Raw genomic sequence first — 20,980 nt, 5'->3', positions numbered from 1 at the left:
CGGTTGACAGAGAAACTTGTACTCTCATGTTCGAAAAAAATGCAGTGGGTTTACTGGTGTAGGTGGTGGCTCCTAAATCTCTAGGATTCGAGAGAAAATTGCTCTTAAAATTTGGGGTTATTTTTAACTTTTGAGGTTGGGTTACAAAACCAGAGATACATTAGAGAGAGAGACGAGAGTATTTTCTTTTCTTTCTTTCTTTCTTTCTTTTAGGCTTTGGTCCAGAGTTTATATATAAAAGAAAAGAAGTGAAATGAAGAGGAATGAAAGGGAGTGAAGTGGGATCTTTCCAAATTGGAAGGAAAGATTGAGAGGGAAATTAGGCAAAATTATCAATCCATTCACTTCCCTTTCTTCCTTACAAAAACTCAGGAACACCATAGCGTTTTTAATTTCTTTCTGAATCCTTTCTTTTCCTTCCAATACTAAACTCTGGAATTGTCCCTACATGCCTATCCAATTTAATATAAGAGTAATTTAGGAAATTAACTATAATAGTGGTGGAAGGATAAAAATTGAAAGTGGATATATTAATCCCGTTAAAATAAATCAAATAGGAGAGCCATACCAGGCCGGTGTTGGATGGCCAAAAGCCAGTTCACTGCCTGACCGTAGAACTACAGGTATTCATAAGCGTGCATATTATAATCTTGATATTAATCCGTCGGTGATGGCGGGTCTTGATAGGTGTGTTATTCTCGTGGATAAGTTGCCTTTTGATGTTACTAAGCTTAGAAATTTCTCGTTCAAGCACAAAGTTTTAATGCCTTCGGTGTGTAAGCTGGGCATGTTTGCTTGTATTGTTCTTTGTCAAGATGTGGATGGTTTCAATAGATTGTTAGGTTGTTCGAGTGATCTTAGTTTCGTTTTGACTACACCGTTGAAGGACAAAGCTCGAGGCTTGTTTAGGTTTGTATTGTTGAAAATTCGGGGTGTCCCGATTGATTTTTTATCAGAGAATAATGCTTCGGCTATTGCTAACCATTTTGGTGAGGTTATATATGCAGGGGTTTGTATAAAATTTCATAAAACTATTTAGCAGCGGAAGCATGTACAACAATTTTTAAACCTTTCAAAATTTCCCCACCAAGGATCCAATTGCATGTTGTTAAGAAAACCAAATAATAAATAGTGAGTTTAAAGACTACAACCTTTGAAGACTTTGAACTTGAGAAGTTATGGATGCTAAGAATATAGGAGCCAAAGTAGTCTCTCTCTACCGGTAATCCACACGAAAGCAAACTCCAATATCAACCGGATGCTAGTCCTTCACAACCCTTGAAAACTTAATTTTAACTACTAACTCTTTTACTTACTAAAAGACTTTCTTAGAAGTTATTTTCATGAGAGAAAATGAAAGCACATGGAAGCCTTTCTTTTCAATTGTGTATATCCGTATCAATTGCAAATGTATGTTCTCATACATTTTAAAGAAACACAAACAAGTCATAAAAGGTAATGCTTAATCATTTCACTTTAAACAATTAATCATGAAAGGTAACGCTTCATCATTTCTCTTTTACTTTTCTCCCACTAATATAGTGCAAGGTTATCATGAATTCCACTATAATTCTATAATATAGTTATACAATGTATACTTTTACATTATATATAATCAATAATTAACAAGATATAAACAAGTAACTAATATACTTGTTACTTACATATATACATGTTTATACATATATATGGATATTCATTTATATACAATTGTAGTATTATTATTTCAATTAAATAACAATGTCACAACATGTATAATAAGATTGTAATATAAGAATCATATTCAAATATGTAATTGATATTTATTTGCTCATTGTGTGTGACCTTATAGGTTCAAATGTTATTAGTAGTATAAACATAAGTTGTGTCTTGGGCATTAATAACCAACAATCTCCCACTTGCACAAGATTCAACATATGTCAACACAGACAGTGGTAAACGTCTAGCAATATGCCACTGCCCCTAACAACACATGAAAATGTGTCATTCTGAGCATCCATTGATTCTCAAGTTAAAACTTCAAATCAATATATAGGTAAGGTATCAGTTATCCCTTTGTTACTGACATCACGTTGAGCATGAGACATGGATAGCAATCAATCTCATATTTAGCTCATACATTATGTTACTCGATCAAGATTGAAAATGATAAAACAAACACCATTGAATACATCAATATAGTTTGAGCGTGGCCACGCATCTTAATCAATTTAAATCATCGAGGGGCCCATAGATGTCAATCTCTCATCCAGATGAGAGGAACAAATCCCGTCTAGACTACACACGTCTCTCATGTGTCTCATATTATACTTAACAATAGCTTTTATGATTACCTGGCTAAAGAACAACGTTTGACTATGTCAAAGTATAACAATCCTCACACTTAAGACCCAATATGTATCTACGGTATAAGGATATAAAGATATTACCATTTTCAAGAATCACTTATGACATCGATTCATGAAGTGATCTTGAAAGCGGGTCATGTCCAATGTTTATTCTTCAATAAACATAGGTGAATTTGGTTGCAACTCCCTTGCTCTACTTTCATCTTCATGAAAGTCAACCAACTTATTCACATTAGTCTTAACTCACAACTATTCCCATAGTTGTGATCGACTATGGATGTTTTTGAATAACGGGGTTATTCAAGGATTTAAACATACTAATAAAGAACACAATAATTATTAATGAGTATGATTATCTCCAAATACATCATATCATTTAATATAAATGTTGCATAAATGTTCCAAAATATCATAATACTAAATTACAAATCATTCCAATCATTAACATTACGAAGCCCTATGCACTGAGCATGACCCTCGTGTTTTGATTGTGCCAAAGCCTTTGTAAAAGGATCAGCAATGTTTTGATCTGTGTTAACTTTGCGAATACAAACATCTCCGTCTCCCACTATGTGTCGTATATAGTGTAATCTCCTAAGGATATGTTTGGTGCTGTGATGCGATCTAGGTTCTTTTGCTTGAGCAATAGCACCATTGTTGTGGCAAAATATTTCTATGGGGTCTTCTATGCTTGGCATCACCCCTAAATCAGCAACGAACTTTTTCATCCACGCAGCCTCTTGTGCTGCCTCCGATGCAGCAATGTATTCAGCTTCTGTAGTAGATTGTGCAACTACTTTTTGCTTAGAACTTTTCCAAGTTATAGCTCCTCCATTCAAGATAAAGACATATCCAGATTGTGATCGTGAATCATCTCTATCGGTTTGGAAGTTAGCATCTATGTAGCACTTTACTGTAAGATCTTCTTTCACACCACCATAAATCAAGAACATATCTTTAGTCCTTCTCAAGTACTTTAGGATGTTCTTGACAGCCATCCAGTGGCTTTCACCTGGATTTTGTTAGTATCTACTCGTCATGCTCAAAGCATACGATACGTCTGGTCTTGTGCATAACATGGCATACATAATGGATCCAATTGCAGAAGCATATGGAGTTCCATTCATTCGTCTAAGCTCATCATTTGTGCTAGGACTTTGAGACTTGCTCAATATTGTACCATGTGACATTGGCAAAAATCCGCGTTTGGAATCTTGCATCTTGAATCTTTTTAGAATCTTTTCAATATATGCACTTTGGCTCAAACCAATTAGCCGCTTTGATCTCTCTATGAATTTTTATTCCTAGAATATAAGCAGCATCGCCAAGGTCTTTCATTTGAAAACACTTCCCAAGCCAAGACTTTACCTTTTGTAAAGTTGAGATGTCATTTCCAATAAGTAGTATATCATCTATATATAAGATTAAAAATACTACTATGCTCCCACTAGCCCTTTTGTAAACACATGGCTCATCTTCATTTTGGATAAAATCAAACTCTTTTATTTTCTCGTCAAAACGAAGATTCCAGCTTCTAGATGCTTGCTTTAATCCATAAATGGCTCTTTTAAGCTTACACACTTTATTAGGATACTTAGGATTTACAAAACCTTCAGGTTGTTCCATATAGACATCTTCACTTAAGTGTCCATTAAGGAATGCGGTTTTGACATCCATTTGCCATATCTCATAGTCATAATATGCGGCTATGGCGATGAGTATTCTAATTGATTTTAGCATGGCTACTGGAGAGAAAGTTTCGTCATAGTCAACACCATGAGTTTGAGTGAAACCTTTCGCCACTAGTCTTACCTTAAATGTATGTACATTTCCGTCCATATCAGTTTTCTTCTTGAAAATCCATTTGCTCCCAACAGCCTTGCTATCAGGAGGTAGATCAACTAAGTCCCATACTTCGTTGTCATACATGGACTGCATCTCGTCATTCATGGCTTCATGCCATTTCTTAGATCCAGGATCTAATGTAGCATCTTTGTAGTTAGTGGGCTCACTTTCATCCACCAAGAAAATTTCATCATATCTTTCGGGGCTATGACGAGGTCTACTAGATCTACGAATGTCTTGTTTTACTTTAGGTTCCTGAGCAACCAATTGTTCAGGTTCTTCAACAGTTTGTTGATAGCTAGTGCCAACCTTAGGTGTGATATTTTGTGGTTCTTGAATTTCTTCAAGTTCTACATTACTCCCACTTGCTTTATTTAATAGAAACTCTTTTTCTAGAAAAGTAGCGTGTTTAGAAACAAACACTTTGTTCTCGTTAGGATTGTAGAAATAATATCCCATAGATTCCTTTGGATATCCCACAAAAATGCATTTGGTAGATCTGGGATCAAGTTTGTTGGAAGTTTCTTGTCGAACATGAGCTTCGCAACCCCAAACTTTCAAATAAGATAAATTTGGAACTTTTCCATGCCATAACTCGTATGGTGTCTTATTAACCTTTTTGGTTGGTACCATATTAACCTTTTTGGTTGGTACCATATTTAATATGCGAGCAGCAGATAATAAGGCATAGGTTCAGAATGATGGAGGAAGTGAAGTATGATTCATCATAGATTGAACCATATCAAGTAGGGTTCGATTCCTCCTCTCAGAAACACCATTATGTTGTGGTGTTCCGGGTGGAGTGCGTTGTGAAATAATTCCACAATTCTTTAGATGATCGTCAAACTCTTGACACAAGTACTCACCTCCTCGATCCGATCGAAGAAACTTTATCGTTTTGCCTAACTGATTTTGAACCTCATTTTGAAACACTTTGAACGTTTCAAATGCCTCATGTTTATGTTTCAATAAGTAAACATGACCAAATCTACTGAAATCATCAGTAAATGTAATGAAGTATCTTTCACCATTTCTTGACATAGTTCTAAAGGACCGCATACATCGGTATGTATAAGTCCCAAAAGATCCTTTGCTCTTTCTCCAGAACCGGAGAAAGGTGCCTTTGTCATCTTCCCGCTTAAACAAGATTCACATACATCAAATGACTCAGAGTTAGTTGATTTTAAAATTCTATCAGATTGGAGTTTGGTTATGCGTTTCTTGTTTATGTGACCAAGACGACAATGCCATAGATAAGTTTGATTCAAGTCATGCTTGGATCTTTTGGTGTTTATGTTATACATAGAACTATTATTGGATGAATCTTGTATGTCAACTTCATATATGCCATTGTGAGGCCGTGCCTCAAAATAAAAAACATCTTTATTAAAAACTGAAATATTACCATTAGGAAAAGCATACGAGTAACTAGATTCATATAAACGTGTAGATGAAATAATGTTCCTAGTTAGACTAGGGACATAATAACAATTATTTAATATTAAATACAGGACATTTGGTAATAAAAGTTCATAAGTGCCTATTGCTACGACCGCAACATGTGCTCCGTTGCCAACATGCAATACCAAATCGCCTGGTTTCAGCTTCTTAATCTTTCTTAGTCCCTGCACATTATTACAAATGTGAGTTCCACAACCAGTATCAAATACCCATGAATTACTAGAGAAAGCAAATAGTTCTATCATATAGATACCTGAGGTGCTAGCATTGCTAGCCTTTGTCTTCTTCAGCTCTGCAAGGTAAGTCGGGCAGTTTAGCTTCCAATGACCAATTTCTCCACAATGGAAACAAGTGGCATCTTTGGCAGGTTTTTCTTTCTTCTTGACAGATACCTTTGGGACAAACTTTTTGCCTTTGTAGTTGTCCTGACTCTTAGGTTTGCCTTTACCTTTACCTTTGGCTTGTGGCTTCTTGATTTTTCCTTCCCGAATCATGAGGACTTCAGAGGTTTTAGATGGAATATTCTTCTCGACAATCTTAAGCATTAAATGCAACTCTGAGGTAGATTTCTCTAAATTGTTCATATTGTAGTTCAAGACGAACTGGTCATATGACTTTGGTAGTGAGTTGAGTATCAAGTCTATTGCCAACTCAGGACCAATGGAAGATCCAAGCCTCTCAAGTTGATCTATGTAGCTCTTCATTTTTAGAACATAAGAGCTTACAGATGTCCCCTCTGTCATCTTGCATGCGTGTAACGCTCTAATAGTTTCAAAGCGTTGTTGCCTAGCTTGTTGCTGGAACATTTCCTTTAGCTGCTTAAGCATCTCAAAGGCATCATGATGTTCCACGTCCTTTTTCAATTCTGGAATCATGGTGGCTAACATGAGGCATGCTACCTCTGTGGAGTCATCCATATGCTTAGTCCAAGCATCTCAGATGCTCTTAGTGGCATTAGCAGGGGGTTCCTCGGGAACGGGTCCATCAAGTATATACGACTTCTTTTCGACTTTGAGAACAATTCTCAAATTACGATACCAGTCTAAGAAGTTCGTATCATTGAGTTTTTCCTTCTCTAAGACAGATCTTACAGAAAGGTGGTGAACGGGTGTAGTTGCATTGGGTGACATCTACAAAATTAACAAAGTTCTTTTTAGTATTTTAATATTTGATCCTTTAATAATTGATTACCCTAACTTTCTTATGAAAAATTAATTTGTTAAAGGCTAGAATCCAAGTTACATTTAACCTTGAGTGGTTGGCTGATGCTCTCTCCACTAAGTTTAAATTAACAAGGTAGTCAACGATTACCAATTTCAAGTCTAATACAATTTCTATATCTTAATGGGATCATTAACAACAATTGTCAACTGGTATGCTTAATCCCATCTATGCCTTGGGCATCTTGTGTTTGGCTGATGCTCTCTCCACAAGAAGCACCAATTAAGTTGTCCTATTTAAAACTTATGGTGTTCGGCCCAAGACTGTCATGGGAATCGTGAAACACCATCTCGGTAATCACAAGACGACCATGGTGGTTGGCTGATGCTCTCTCCACAACGACGTATAAATGACAAACGAGTGTCTTAAAAAGGATGGCATAAACTTATATTTTAAAAGGGATATTGTGTTTTGTATTATTTCAATTTGACAAAACATTTCGTATAATAATTGTTGCATGCATTCAATAATATATTATACGTATACTTTAGATAAAATCATATTTTATATGTTGGTCTTGAGTTTATAGAATCTTTATTTTAGTCACTCACGGCGTGTCCAATTTTAAACTAATATCTTATATTAATATGTATACATTGAGCGCGCTAACTTAAGACCAAATTTAGTTTCTAATAAAACTCATTTTATTTAAAACTTTATACAAGAGATTGGTTTAAATTTATTAAATTCATAATTTATTAGAATTCATAATTTTAATGTTAACTTTGAGCTTTATGTAAAAACTCCTTTTTATTAAAACTCATTTATACTTTTACGAAAAACCATTTTCAAAATTATATATAAATTTACCAAACTCTTATTTGTGTTTGATTTGTAAAAAAAAAAAATATTTTCTAGCATGCAAATATCCTATATTCAAACATGCAACATACAAACATAAACACAACAATTAATAGGTGCATAGCCAAGCCTTTTCCTAATCAGTTTTCGTGAGCCAAACGAAGGGACCGGGTCAATCTAAGGACATAACAAATATTCATGCTTCATTGTGATGTCTTGAAGCTCCCACTTGCCTAGTCAACATTTGTGTTGCAAATGGCTCCAAAATTGCTTAGAACTCCATCTTGAATTTTCTTCATGTCTTGTTACATTTTTATAGATAAAATATACAATTCTACACTAATACTTTTACATCTCAAAATTAAAGAAAACATGAAAAATAAAATTATTACAAACCATTATAAATGAAAGAATAATTTACAACCCAATCGAATTTCAACACAACCAAACATAACAAAATGGTCTAAAGGCTTTCTATGCACCATGCAACTTAATATATCAACTAGTATGTATATAGCAACTTCTACAACCATACATGCATGTAAAAGGAATGGTTGTAGCAAATAAAATAACTAAGTTGCATTTTAGAAATCTACAACTTTTCCTTTTTAGAAAAAAAAGTTGTTCATTTCTAATAATAAGAACAAGTTCTTATTGTATATAACATAAGTTTCTTAACACATGCAAAAGCGGCTCTTGATACCACTGCAGGGGTTTGTATAAAATTTCATAAAACTATTTAGCAGCGGAAGCATGTACAATAATTTTTAAACCTTTCAAAAACTCTCCACCAAGGATCCAATTGCATGTTGTTAAGAAAACTAAATAATAAATAGTGAGTTTAAAGACTACAACCTTTGAAGACTTTGAACTTGAGAAGTTATGGATGCTAAGAATATAGGAGCCAAAGTAGTCTCTCTCTATCGGTAATCCACACGAAAGCAAACTCCAATATCAACCGGATGGTTGTCCTTCACAACCATTGAAAACTTAATTTTAACTACTAACTCTTTTACTTACTAAAAGACTTTCTTAGAAGTTATTTTCATGAGAGAAAATGAAAGCACATGGAAGCCTTTCTTTTCAATTGTGTATATCCGTATCAATTGCAAATGTATGTTCTCATACATTTTAAAGAAACACAAACAAGTCATAAAAGGTAATGCTTAATCATTTCACTTTAAACAATTAATCATGAAAGGTAATGCTTCATCATTTCTCTTTTACTTTTCTCCCACTAATATAGTGCAAGGTTATCATGAATTCCACTATAATTCTATAATATAGTTATACAATGTATACTTTTACATTATATATAATCAATAATTAACAAGATATAAACAAGTAACTAATATACTTATTACTTACATATATACATGTTTATACATATGTATGGATATTCATTTATATACAATTGTAGTATTATTATTTCAATTAAATAACAATGTCACAACATGTATAATAAGGTTGTAATATAAGAATCATATTCAAATATGTAATTGATATTTAGTTGCTCATTGTGTGTGACCCTATAGGTTCAAATGTTATTAGTAGTATAAACATAAGTTGTGTCTTGGGCATTAATAACCAACAATATATGTTGCAAGTTGCTCGACCTCTATTGTGAATGCAGGTTCTCTTTTTGTGTTCATTGAATCTCAATCGGCTAAGCACATACATGAGCTCCTAGAAGTCGCTTTGGTTGATTCATCCGCTACCTTTAAATCCAATGTTTGGGTAAATGAATTGAATGACCCAATTCTGTTGAACAGGTTGATTAACGAAGGCTTGTCATCGGAGTGGGTTCTTGTAGTGACCCGAACTTTTCCATGTTTATATATATATATTAAATGAAATTGTTATTTATATGATTAAGTGTTTCCAACATGTTAAGCAATCAAACTTGTTAAGACTTGATTAATTGAAATAGGTTTCATATAGACAATTGACCACCCAAGTTGACCGGTGATTCACGAACGTTAAAACTTGTAAAAACTATACGATGACATATATATGGTTATATATATAGTTAACATGATTTTATTATAAGTATGTATCTCATTAGGTATTTTAACAATGATTTATATACATAAAAATGAGACTATTAATTTAAGAAACTCGAAAACGATATATATAACGATTATCGTTATAACAACGTCTTACTAGGTACATATGAATCATATTAAGATATTGATACACTTGGTTAATTATGTTAAATGATAAGTAAATATATTATTAAGTGTATTAACAATGAAATACATATGTAAAAATAAGACTACTAACTTAATGATTTCGAAACGAGACATATATGTAACGATTATCGTTGTAACGACATTTAACTGTATATATATCATACTAAGATATATTATATATCATAATATCATGATAATATAACAATTTAACATCTCATTTGTTATAATAAACAATGGGTTAACAACATTCAACAAGATTGTTAACCTAAAGGTTTCAAAACAACATTTACATGTAACGACTAACGATGACTTAACGACTCAGTTAAAATGTATATACATGTAGTGTTTTAATATGTATTCATACACTTTTGAAAGACTTCAAGACACTTATCAAAATACTTCTACTTAAAAAAAATGCTTACAATTACATCCTCGTTCAGTTTCATCAACAATTCTACTCGTATGCACCCGTATTCGTACTCGTACAATACACAGCTTTTAGATGTATGTACTATTGGTATATACACTCCAATGATCAGCTCTTAGCAGCCCATGTGAGTCACCTAACACATGTGGGAACCATCATTTGGCAACTAGCATGAAATATCTCATAAAATTACAAAAATATGAGTAATCATTCATGACTTATTTACATGAAAACAAAATTACATATCCTTTATATCTAATCCATACACCAACGACCAAAAACACCTACAAACACTTTCATTCTTCAATTTTCTTCATCTAATTGATCTCTCTCAAGTTCTATCTTCAAGTTCTAAGTGTTCTTCATAAATTCAAAAAGTTCTAGTTTCATAAAATCAAGAATACTTCCAAGATTGCAAGTTTACTTCCAAGTTTTCTAAATCCATTCCAAGTAATCATCCAAGATCAAGAAACCTTTGTTACTTACAGTAGGTTATATTTCTAATACAAGGTAATAATCATATTCAAACTTTAATTCAATTTCTATAACTATAACAATCTTATTTCGAGTGGAAATCTTACTTGAAATTGTTTTCGTGTCATGATTCTGCTTCAAGAACTTTCAAGCCATCCAAGGATCCTTTGAAGCTAGATATATTTTCTCATTTCCAGTAGGTTTATCCAAGGAACTTGAGGTAGTAATGATGTTCATAACATCATTCGATTCATACATATAAAGTTATCTTATTCGAAGGTTTAAACTTGTAATCACTAGAACATAGTTTACTTAATTCTAAACTTGTTCGCAAATAAAAGTTAATCCTTCTAACTTGACTTTTAAAATCAACTAAACACATGTTCTATATCTATATGATATGCTAACTTAATGATTTAAAACCTGAAAACACAAAAAACACCGTAAAATCGGATTTACGCCGTCGTAGTAACACCGCGGGCTGTTTTGGGTTAGTTAATTAAAAACTATGATAAACTTTGATTTAAAAGTTGTTATTCTGGGAAAATGATTTTTATTATTAACATGAAACTATATCAAAAATTTATGGTTAAACTCAAAGTGGAAGTATGTTTTCAAAAATGGTCATCTAGACGTCGTTCTTTCGACTGAAATGACTACCTTTACAAAAATGACTTGTAACTTATTTTTCCGACTATAAACCTATACTTTTTCTGTTTAGATTCATACAATAGAGTTCAATATGAAACCATAGCAATTTGATTCACTCAAAACGGATTTAAAATGAAGAAGTTATGGGTAAAACAAGATTGGATAATTTTTCTCATTTTAGCTACGTGAAAATTGGTAACAAATCTATTCCAACCATAACTTAATCAACTTGTATTGTATATTATGTAATCTTGAGATACCATAGACATGTATACAATGTTTCGACCTATCATGTCGACACATCTATATATATTTCGGAACAACCATAGACACTCTATATGTGAATGTTGGAGTTAGCTATACAGGGTTGAGGTTGATTCCAAAGTATATATAGTTTGAGTTGTGATCAATACTGAGATACGTATACACTGGGTCGTGGATTGATTCAAGATAATATTTATCGATTTATTTCTGTACATCTAACTGTGGACAACTAGTTGTAGGTTACTAACGAGGACAGCTGACTTAATAAACTTAAAACATCAAAATATATTAAAAGTGTTGTAAATATATTTTGAACATACTTTGATATATATGTATATATTGTTATAGGTTCGTGAATCAACCAGTGGCCAAGTCTTACTTCCCGACGAAGTAAAAATCTGTGAAAGTGAGTTATAGTCCCATTTTTAAAATCTAATATTTTTGGGATGAGAATACATGCAGGTTTTATAAATGATTTACAAAATAGACACAAGTACGTGAAACTACATTCTATGATTGAATTATCGAAATCGAATATGCCCCTTTTTATTAAGTCTGGTAATCTAAGAATTAGGGAACACACATCCTAATTGACGCGAATCCTAAAGATAGATCTATTGGGCCTAACAAACCCCATCCAAAGTACCGGATGCTTTAGTACTTCAAAATTTATATCATATCCGAAGGGTGTCCCGGAATGATGGGGATATTCTTATATATGCATCTTGTTAATGTTGGTTACCAGGTGTTCACCATATGAATGATTTTTATCTCTATGTATGGGATGTGTATTGAAATATGAAATCTTGTGGTCTATTGTTACGATTTGATATATATATATATATATATATATGGGTTAAACCTATAACTCACCAACATTTTTGTTGACGTTTAAAGCATGTTTATTCTCAGGTGAATACTAAGAGCTTCCGCTGTTGCATACTAAAATAAGGACAAGATTTGGAGTCCATGTTTGTATGATATTGTGTAAAAACTGCATTCAAGAAACTGATTTCGATGTAAAATATTTGTATTGTAAACCATTATGTAATGGTCGTGTGTAAACAGGATATTTTAGATTATCATTATTTGATAATCCACGTAAAGCTTTTTAAACCTTTATTTATGAAATAAAGGTTATTGTTTGTTTTAAAAATGAATGCAGTCTTTGAAAAACGTCTCATATAGAGGTCAAAACCTAGCAACGAAATCAATTAATATGGAATGTTTTTAATCAATAAGAACGGGACATTTCAGTTCTATCTATGAATCGAGACATTTGGGTACAAGAGAATGTGGGTGTTGCTGGGATTCCGAATGGTGGTGATGAGGGTATAGTGGATGATGGTGGTGATGGTGAAATGGCTTCTAATCCAGTTGACAATGTTGTGTTGGTGGACGATGTTAACAATGGTTGCAAATTTGATGGCTTGGGTAAAGATGGGCTGCAATCGTTAGGTGCTAATCAGGTTTTGAGTAATAATGTTGCAGACAAGTTGCATATTGGTTCTGTGGCTGCTATACGATCTGAATCTGTTGCGTATAGTACTCAATATCTGGAAGTCAATACCGCTCTTGAGAGGAATGGTTTCGTTAATAAAAAGCGTAAGTTGAACAAGTTCGTTGATATGGAAGCAAGTTCGGTTACTCCTCATTATGTTAAAGGTGTTTTAAAATGTCAAGAGGTGTTAGCCTCATCCTCTAGTTTTGTAATTGGTAAAGGTCCAGAAGGTATTAGGTGTGTTTGCTTGAATGGTGCTTGTCTTGAATATTGCATGGACGATTTCGTACAGAAAAAGATGTTTCAGAATAGTTAGTGCTACAGTGTTTAATAGGATACAGCTAACAGTGAGGGGGAAGATTCTACAGTTTATGATTATGAGAGAGTCGGTTTGTTTGAAGATTTTATCAGAGATGTCGATAGGGATCTCAGCTCAGTCTTAGGGGGAATCTTACTGCTATGGTACTATGAGTAACACATGCGAGTGAAGTTTGAAGAAACTACAGGATGACAATTAGCATTTCGATTTCAATGAGCGGAAACATTGATGTTCAAAGTTTGAGTTTTATCGTATTCTGGAAGACTTTTGATGGAGCTTGTAATTCATAAGATTATGGCACTACTGCAGAGATTGACCGAAGATTGCAAAAGGTGTTTACAATAATTCGCCAGCAACGTCCAAGGGGGACTTTGTTGATGCATATTAGTATGGCCGTCGCTGGGCGAATAACGTTTATTATTATATTGTACACCTAGATGTAAACGCGTGAAACTGGTCAGTTGCAGGAGCATCTGTAACTGTTAGGCCCATTTGTGTGAATGGAGCCCAGGCTCGCGTATTGCCTATAAATACCAGTTTATGTGTTCATTATGGTTAAGAGATAACAGTCTAAACCCTAAATTGGGAGAGCCTTTTGGCGATCCTGTGCTTAGGGGAGATCATGCTCAATCTCCCCTGGCCACCAAGTTTCTCAGTTTAAATCAATCCTGTAATCTCAACATATATTATATTATATTGATTTATTTTAGATTCATCGTGTTCATCTCTTCGTGTTCATAATGTTTATCACTTATCTTGATCCAAACATTAAATCGATGCTTCTTTATGATCTAAAGATCCGTATTAGTGAATAATCGGACCAACAAAGATTGACTTTTTTGAAGAGTTAGTGTGAATGGGTGTGATATCTCCATCTAAGGGCATTCTCATCGGGGATCCTCCGGCTAGAGTGTTGACTTTCTCGTTCAATCCGGTTGTCAGCAACAAGGTTTTTGGGTCGTCTCCTTCTCTGGGCTCCAAGTCTCTGTAACAACCCAACCCGTTAACCAATCAATAACGCGGATAAAAAAAATATTTTGGAACAGCATATGGCGCGGCGCGCCATATGGCCGCGCGGCGCGCCAAAGTGGCCTGTCCAAAAAGTCATGAAATGCGAAAATGTTTGACCACTTCCCGACGTATTTAGACAAAACGCTTTTAACCATACATTAATATATGTAGAACTAACACATTCCATTAATAAAATTAGTTTTACGAAGACCGGGACCACATCGGCCGTTTTACGACTTTCGTACAAAAATACAAGTTTTCAACCACATGATTTGTAACACAAAATAAAGGCCGAGCATGGCGATTGGGGATACGCTACCCAATCCTAATCAATCCAAAAGCAAGCCTTCTAAAGCAACTACACAAGTCCACTAGTCCCCGCTTACCCGAGCCTCCGCATCCATGCAATCTATATAAAAAAAGTCAATAACGAGAGGGTAAGCTAAAGCTTAGTGAGTTATAACATACTACATACATATATATGCATAAAATGGACACGCCACAAAAATAAACAAATACCGCATACCGAAGCATCCAAGCATAAAGGCAAGCTAAACCTAGCATACCGTACGTTCACTAAGCACAACTACCAACGTCAACAATATAGTAAGTTCACAAGCAACGATGTGAACAATGCCAAAAAGCTACGCCCATAAGGTTAGCTACATCACGGCAATACCACAAGTCGTACATCATCGCAAATCCGCATTAGCATATACTCAACACAATGTATATAATATGCTAAATAATCACAACACAAAATAGTATGGTTAACCATAACGCTATGGTGCTACCGGCATGTGGTTCACACCATACGCATTTGAGTCTCACTCTTTTTAGTGCTACCGGCACATGGTTCACACTTTGATGCTACCGGCACGTGGTTCACATCCAATAATCATAGTGCTACCGGCACGTGGTTCACACTCGATGCTACCGGCACGTGGTTCACATCCATAATCATAGTGCTACCGGCACGTGGTTCACACTCGATGCTACCGGCACGTGGTTCACATCCATAATCATAGTGCTACCGAATAATCCGCAACTCGTCAATGGAAAGTACCTATTCCATTATCACAAATTCAACAACACACTTAGATTGGATTTACAAACCAACCCAATTTGACACTTAGTGCAAATTTGACCCAAATGCACTTCCAAGTACAAACCGCGCCCAAATTTAACCAATAATCACTAACACAAGTGAGAATGGTCTTAATACGCCAAGTAAACCCCATCATAGGTGTTAAATACCTATCTTGCCCAAAATGACACTTAACCCTAATTTGACCCATAAGAAATCAATATCACGCCATTAGCAAGTTTTGACACCAAAACATATTTAACTCGGTTCTATGCTTCAACTTAATCCATTTTAAGTTTATAAACCTTATTAAATCGACAATTGGGTCATAATCATCACCAAACTCTAATTTTGACCCGAAGTCAAAATTAGTCAACCAAATAACCCTAAATGGGTTTCAATACTTCCATAATCACTAAACCTAGTGATTAAACCCAATCACAAGTCCTAACCATGGCCAATTAGTTCACCAACACAAAATCCACCAACAATAACAATAAACCCGATTACTAGCATCCACAAACTCAATTCAAGAGTTTGAATGGGTTTATTAACAATTTAAGTTCAAACCCTAACTTGAATATCAAATCACTAAGATGAAATTCGGAGTTAGAACTTACCAATACCGCCAAAATGATGCCGTTGACGAGTAGAACAACTTTAATACCCGAGGTTTGACCCGAAACACCCTTCTTCTTCTCCAATTGGAGCTCTCTCTCTCTAAAGCTCTACTCTCACTCTAGGGTTTGAAGATGAGAGTGTTTGATGAGTGAAAATGTGATCCAAACTGATCAAAGGATCAGTTTTGATGACCCCAAACCGACCCCAAGTGAAATGACCAAATTACCCCTCATTTAGACCTTTTAAAAAGGCTGAAAATTGCCTCAGCAGCATTTGGCGCGCCGCTCCAATAGGTGGCGCGCCGCCCCACCCTTCAAATCAGTTTTCAGTAACTTGTTTTGGCCATAACTTTCTGACCGTAGCTCCGTTTTCGATGAACCAAATATCGTTGGAAACGTAATAAGATTTTCTTTCCAATGGTAAGGCTTTGAAACATCAACACAAACTTTATTTGGGGTTGAAAAGATACGTACACACCTTGTCACTTCAGACAACGTCCAGTTTCCTTCGGCGTTCGAGCAAGCAACACGTAAACTTCATACACGCATCGTACACCATAAATACATTATGTATAATAAATATTTGGGTCTTACAACTCTCCCCCACTTAAACTCGATCACGTCCTCGTGATCTTCTCCACTTAACCAATCCGGACCTACTCAACGATCCTCACTCAAGTCCCAATACGAACTTTCCTAGACAATTCTTCCCAATGGATCACTTTTAACAACTAAAATCGTCAACCGTGATTTATCAAAACCACAATCCGAGCACTAAAACCTGCTTAATTTCCCATACCGGGAAAAACTCAACCAACCTCGTACCGAGATATAAATTCCTTAGCGTACCTTTACCACGGACAACGCTAAAAGTGACCAAGTCTCAACCTAAAGTCAACAATCCGAACGTTGAAGATCGAACCACATGAATCCTCACGGATTACTCTTACCACTAAACATCCTTTGTAGTGCGCAATACAACCAATACGCCACTATCCTAACATCATAAGCAACGACTAAAACCAAAAGCGCCCAAAACGACTATGGCAATGCTAATCCTAAGGTGTCCAAAATCGACTATTGTCACACCCGTAACAACACGTGAGCGAAACACGGCTATCGCAATCACTAATCATACAACATGGTCCTCACGATCCCACCATCGGTGTATAAAACAACCAATAGATCACTCAACACCGGATGAAGTCAGCGGACCCCGAAGGTCATGCTCCACCAATCAAAAATACTATGATGAAGTCAGCGGACCCCGAAGGTCATGCTCCACCAATCAAAAATACTATGATGAAGTCAGCGGACCCCGAAGGTCATGCTTCACCAATTACATACGTACTTTTGGCCTCGAACAACGAGTAGTGCAACATCGCACTCTGTTACACTATAGTGAACCCTAACGGATACCACTAACCATCCACACAATCGAGCAAGAACCACCTATATCAAACATAGGTACAAAACAATAATTCTCTAAAAGAGAATCCGATACACACATCCCTTAACCGAGGGATTTCACCTTGCTTGCCAAACACGTCCATTATCTCTCAACGAGATTTACCACATTACCACCTTGGTGATAATTCAAATCCAAATCCATAAGTACAATTTAACCGAAATTGTACTCTACCACAATCGACCAAATCTAGGTCCCGACACAAGTTTCGGTTTACTAAAACATTGTCCGAAATCTCACACTAAAACCTCCTCGTGCGGGAGTGTAACTCCTCCACTTGGAATTACGTTCCATAACCGCATCTCGTACACCCGTACAATGCTACCAAAGGTAGACTTTACCAATAATTGGGTTCGCACGGCCCATCACCATGTCTTGCTCCAACTTTGAGCATACCAAGGATCCTAACCTATCCTTGAACATTTCGAACGAAAAGTGTACCACAAATTACACGAACTATACACTCGCAATCATCCAATTGCTTTAGTTTGTCAAATTTCACCCAATCACTCATAAACCTAAGGGTTTCACTTCGGTACCCTAAGTACAATGTAACCGCAACACAATCGGAGTCGAACACCACGCCAGTAGGTATAAAAGAGGCACCTAATGTCGCGTCACGTAGAATCCTTTACCAACATACATCGAGATCCAAAACACTCGATTTCTCGGGTTTCATCCCACCCGTCGAACCTCATGGTTCATCAACTTCAACACGAGAGCGAACATGCTCTAACATCCGAACACCAAAACTCATTTCCATGGATTGGTAGAGACATTTCCCAAATACTAAGGAATGCTTGGTTACGCCAAGTCTTACGCCCTTCGCCCGGTAATCCAAAGTCACCATAGGGTACTTCCGTTAGGAACGTCACCCATATCAATAACATGCACAACGCAATTGAGACCATAAGGGTCTCGTTCGAACGAGCTAAACAACCCGATACCAACCAAAATGCCTAAGCACCCAAGGATTCACACCATAGAGTCAAGGCATAACACACCACTTATACGCTCTGCTGAGAGCAAACCGAAACCATAAACGTAAACCGCCCGCTTGCTGATGTAGCGCTGTTGGGCTTCCGTACTCCACTTCCCATCATATATTCGCGCTCTAACCTCCTAACCCGATCGTCATGCGATTCGGAACACTCTGACTTCCGGTGTCCCTCCATCCGGCAAATGAAACACCTGATTGAGCCTAAAGGCACTACCGTACAATCTTGTGCCAAATGACCCCGTTCCCCACACTTAAAGCACGTAAGCTTGTAACCCTTCTTACTCTTCTTCTTTACATTCCCGACGCCTTCAAGCGTACTTCGTGCCCTCTTACCATGAGCACCGTGTAATCCTAACCTTGCAAGTACATCTTCATCATCGCTACCTCGAGGTTTGGGAAACCTCTTTTCAAACTCTTCCTTTACAACTTTAGTCACTTGGTCTCTGACCACTTTCGTCATTTGTCCTTCGACCAACTCCTTGGTTACTTCTCTAACTCTGCCGGTGAAAATCGAGACATATCGTTCAAACACAGCCTCAATCTTTAACGTTAACTCATCCTTCCCTTCGTGAATAGGCTCACTCGTTCCACATCCATCTTTCATTTTCATTCTAAGGAATGCAAACGATTAGATCACGAACGTATAAACCACACGCACAACACCGTCCCATCTTGCTAAACACTCGTCGTACATCACTTGCTAGACACGATTTGCACCAGTAATAAGGTTTGCAAGTCCTTATTACGCATACACGCCGTATCGGCTAGTTAGTACAACGACCGCCTCGCTCGATGATATATGCAACCGCAACATAAACAAAGCACAAACAAAATCCTACGCGATATAAACACACGCGAGAATTATTATCACATCACAATAATATATTAATAATATCCGCATTACTAATATACACGTTAGTCAATCTATAAACAAGGCACTAACTAAACCCATTCCGACCCGTAATCCTACAAGTCCCGCAACAATTAAGCACACACAAAAGTCTAAGTCTAGGCACCTATCTCAAGTCACCTAAATCCCTTAGACCATGCTCTGATACCACTTGTAACAACCCAACCCGTTAACCAACCAATAACGCGGATAAAAAAATATTTTGGAACAGCATATGGCGCGACGCGCCATATGGCCGCGCGGCGCGCCAAAGTGGCCTGTCCAAAAAGTCATGAAATGCGAAAATGTTTGACCACTTCCCGACGTATTTAGACAAAACGCTTTTAACCATACATTAATATATGTAGAACTAACACGTTCCATTAATAAAATTAGTTTTACGAAGACCGGGCCCACATCGGCCGTTTTACGACTTTCGTACGAAAATACAAGTTTTCAACCACATGATTTGTAACACAAAATAAAGGCCGAGCATGGCGATTGGGGATACGCTACCCAATCCTAATCAATCCAAAAGCAAGCCTTCTAAAGCAACTACGCAAGTCCACTAGTCCCCGCTTACCCGAGCCTCCGCATCCATGCAATCTATATAAAAAAAGTCAACAACGAGAGGGTAAGCTAACGCTTAGTGAGTGATAACATACTACATACATATATATGCATAAAATGGACACGCCACAAAAATAAACAAATACCGCATACCGAAGCATCCAAGCATAAAGGCAAGCTAAACCTAGCATACCGTACGTTCACTAAGCACAACTACCAACGTCAACAATATAGTAAGTTCACAAGCAACGATGTGAACAATGCCAAAAAGCTACGCCCATAAGGTTAGCTACATCACGGCAATACCACAAGTCGTACATCATCGCAAATCCCCATTAGCATATACTCAACACAATGTATATAATATGCTAAATAATCACAACACAAAATAGTATGGTTAACCATAACGCTATGGTGCTACCGGCACGTGGTTCACACCATACGCATTTGAGTCTCACTCTTTTTTAGTGCTACCGGCACATGGTTCACACTTTGATGCTACCGGCACGTGGTTCACATCCAATAATCATAGTGCTACCGGCATGTGGTTCACACTCGATGCTATCGGCACGTGGTTCACATCCATAATCATAGTGCTACTGGCACGTGGTTCACACTCGATGCTACCGGCACGTGGTTCACATCCATAATCATAGTGCTATCGAATAATCCGCAACTCGTCAATGGAAAGTACATATTCCATTATCACAAATTCAACAACACACTTAGATTGGATTTACAAACCAACCCAATTTGACACTTAGTGCAAATTTGACCCAAATGCACTTCCAAGTACAAACCGCGCCCAAAATTAACCAATAATCACTAACA

This window comes from Rutidosis leptorrhynchoides, chromosome 6 (genome assembly GCF_046630445.1).
Source record: "Rutidosis leptorrhynchoides isolate AG116_Rl617_1_P2 chromosome 6, CSIRO_AGI_Rlap_v1, whole genome shotgun sequence".
Taxonomy (NCBI): Eukaryota; Viridiplantae; Streptophyta; class Magnoliopsida; order Asterales; family Asteraceae; genus Rutidosis; species Rutidosis leptorrhynchoides.
The sequence above is the reverse complement of the archived record's forward strand: the minus strand, read 5'-3'. Positions refer to the sequence as shown.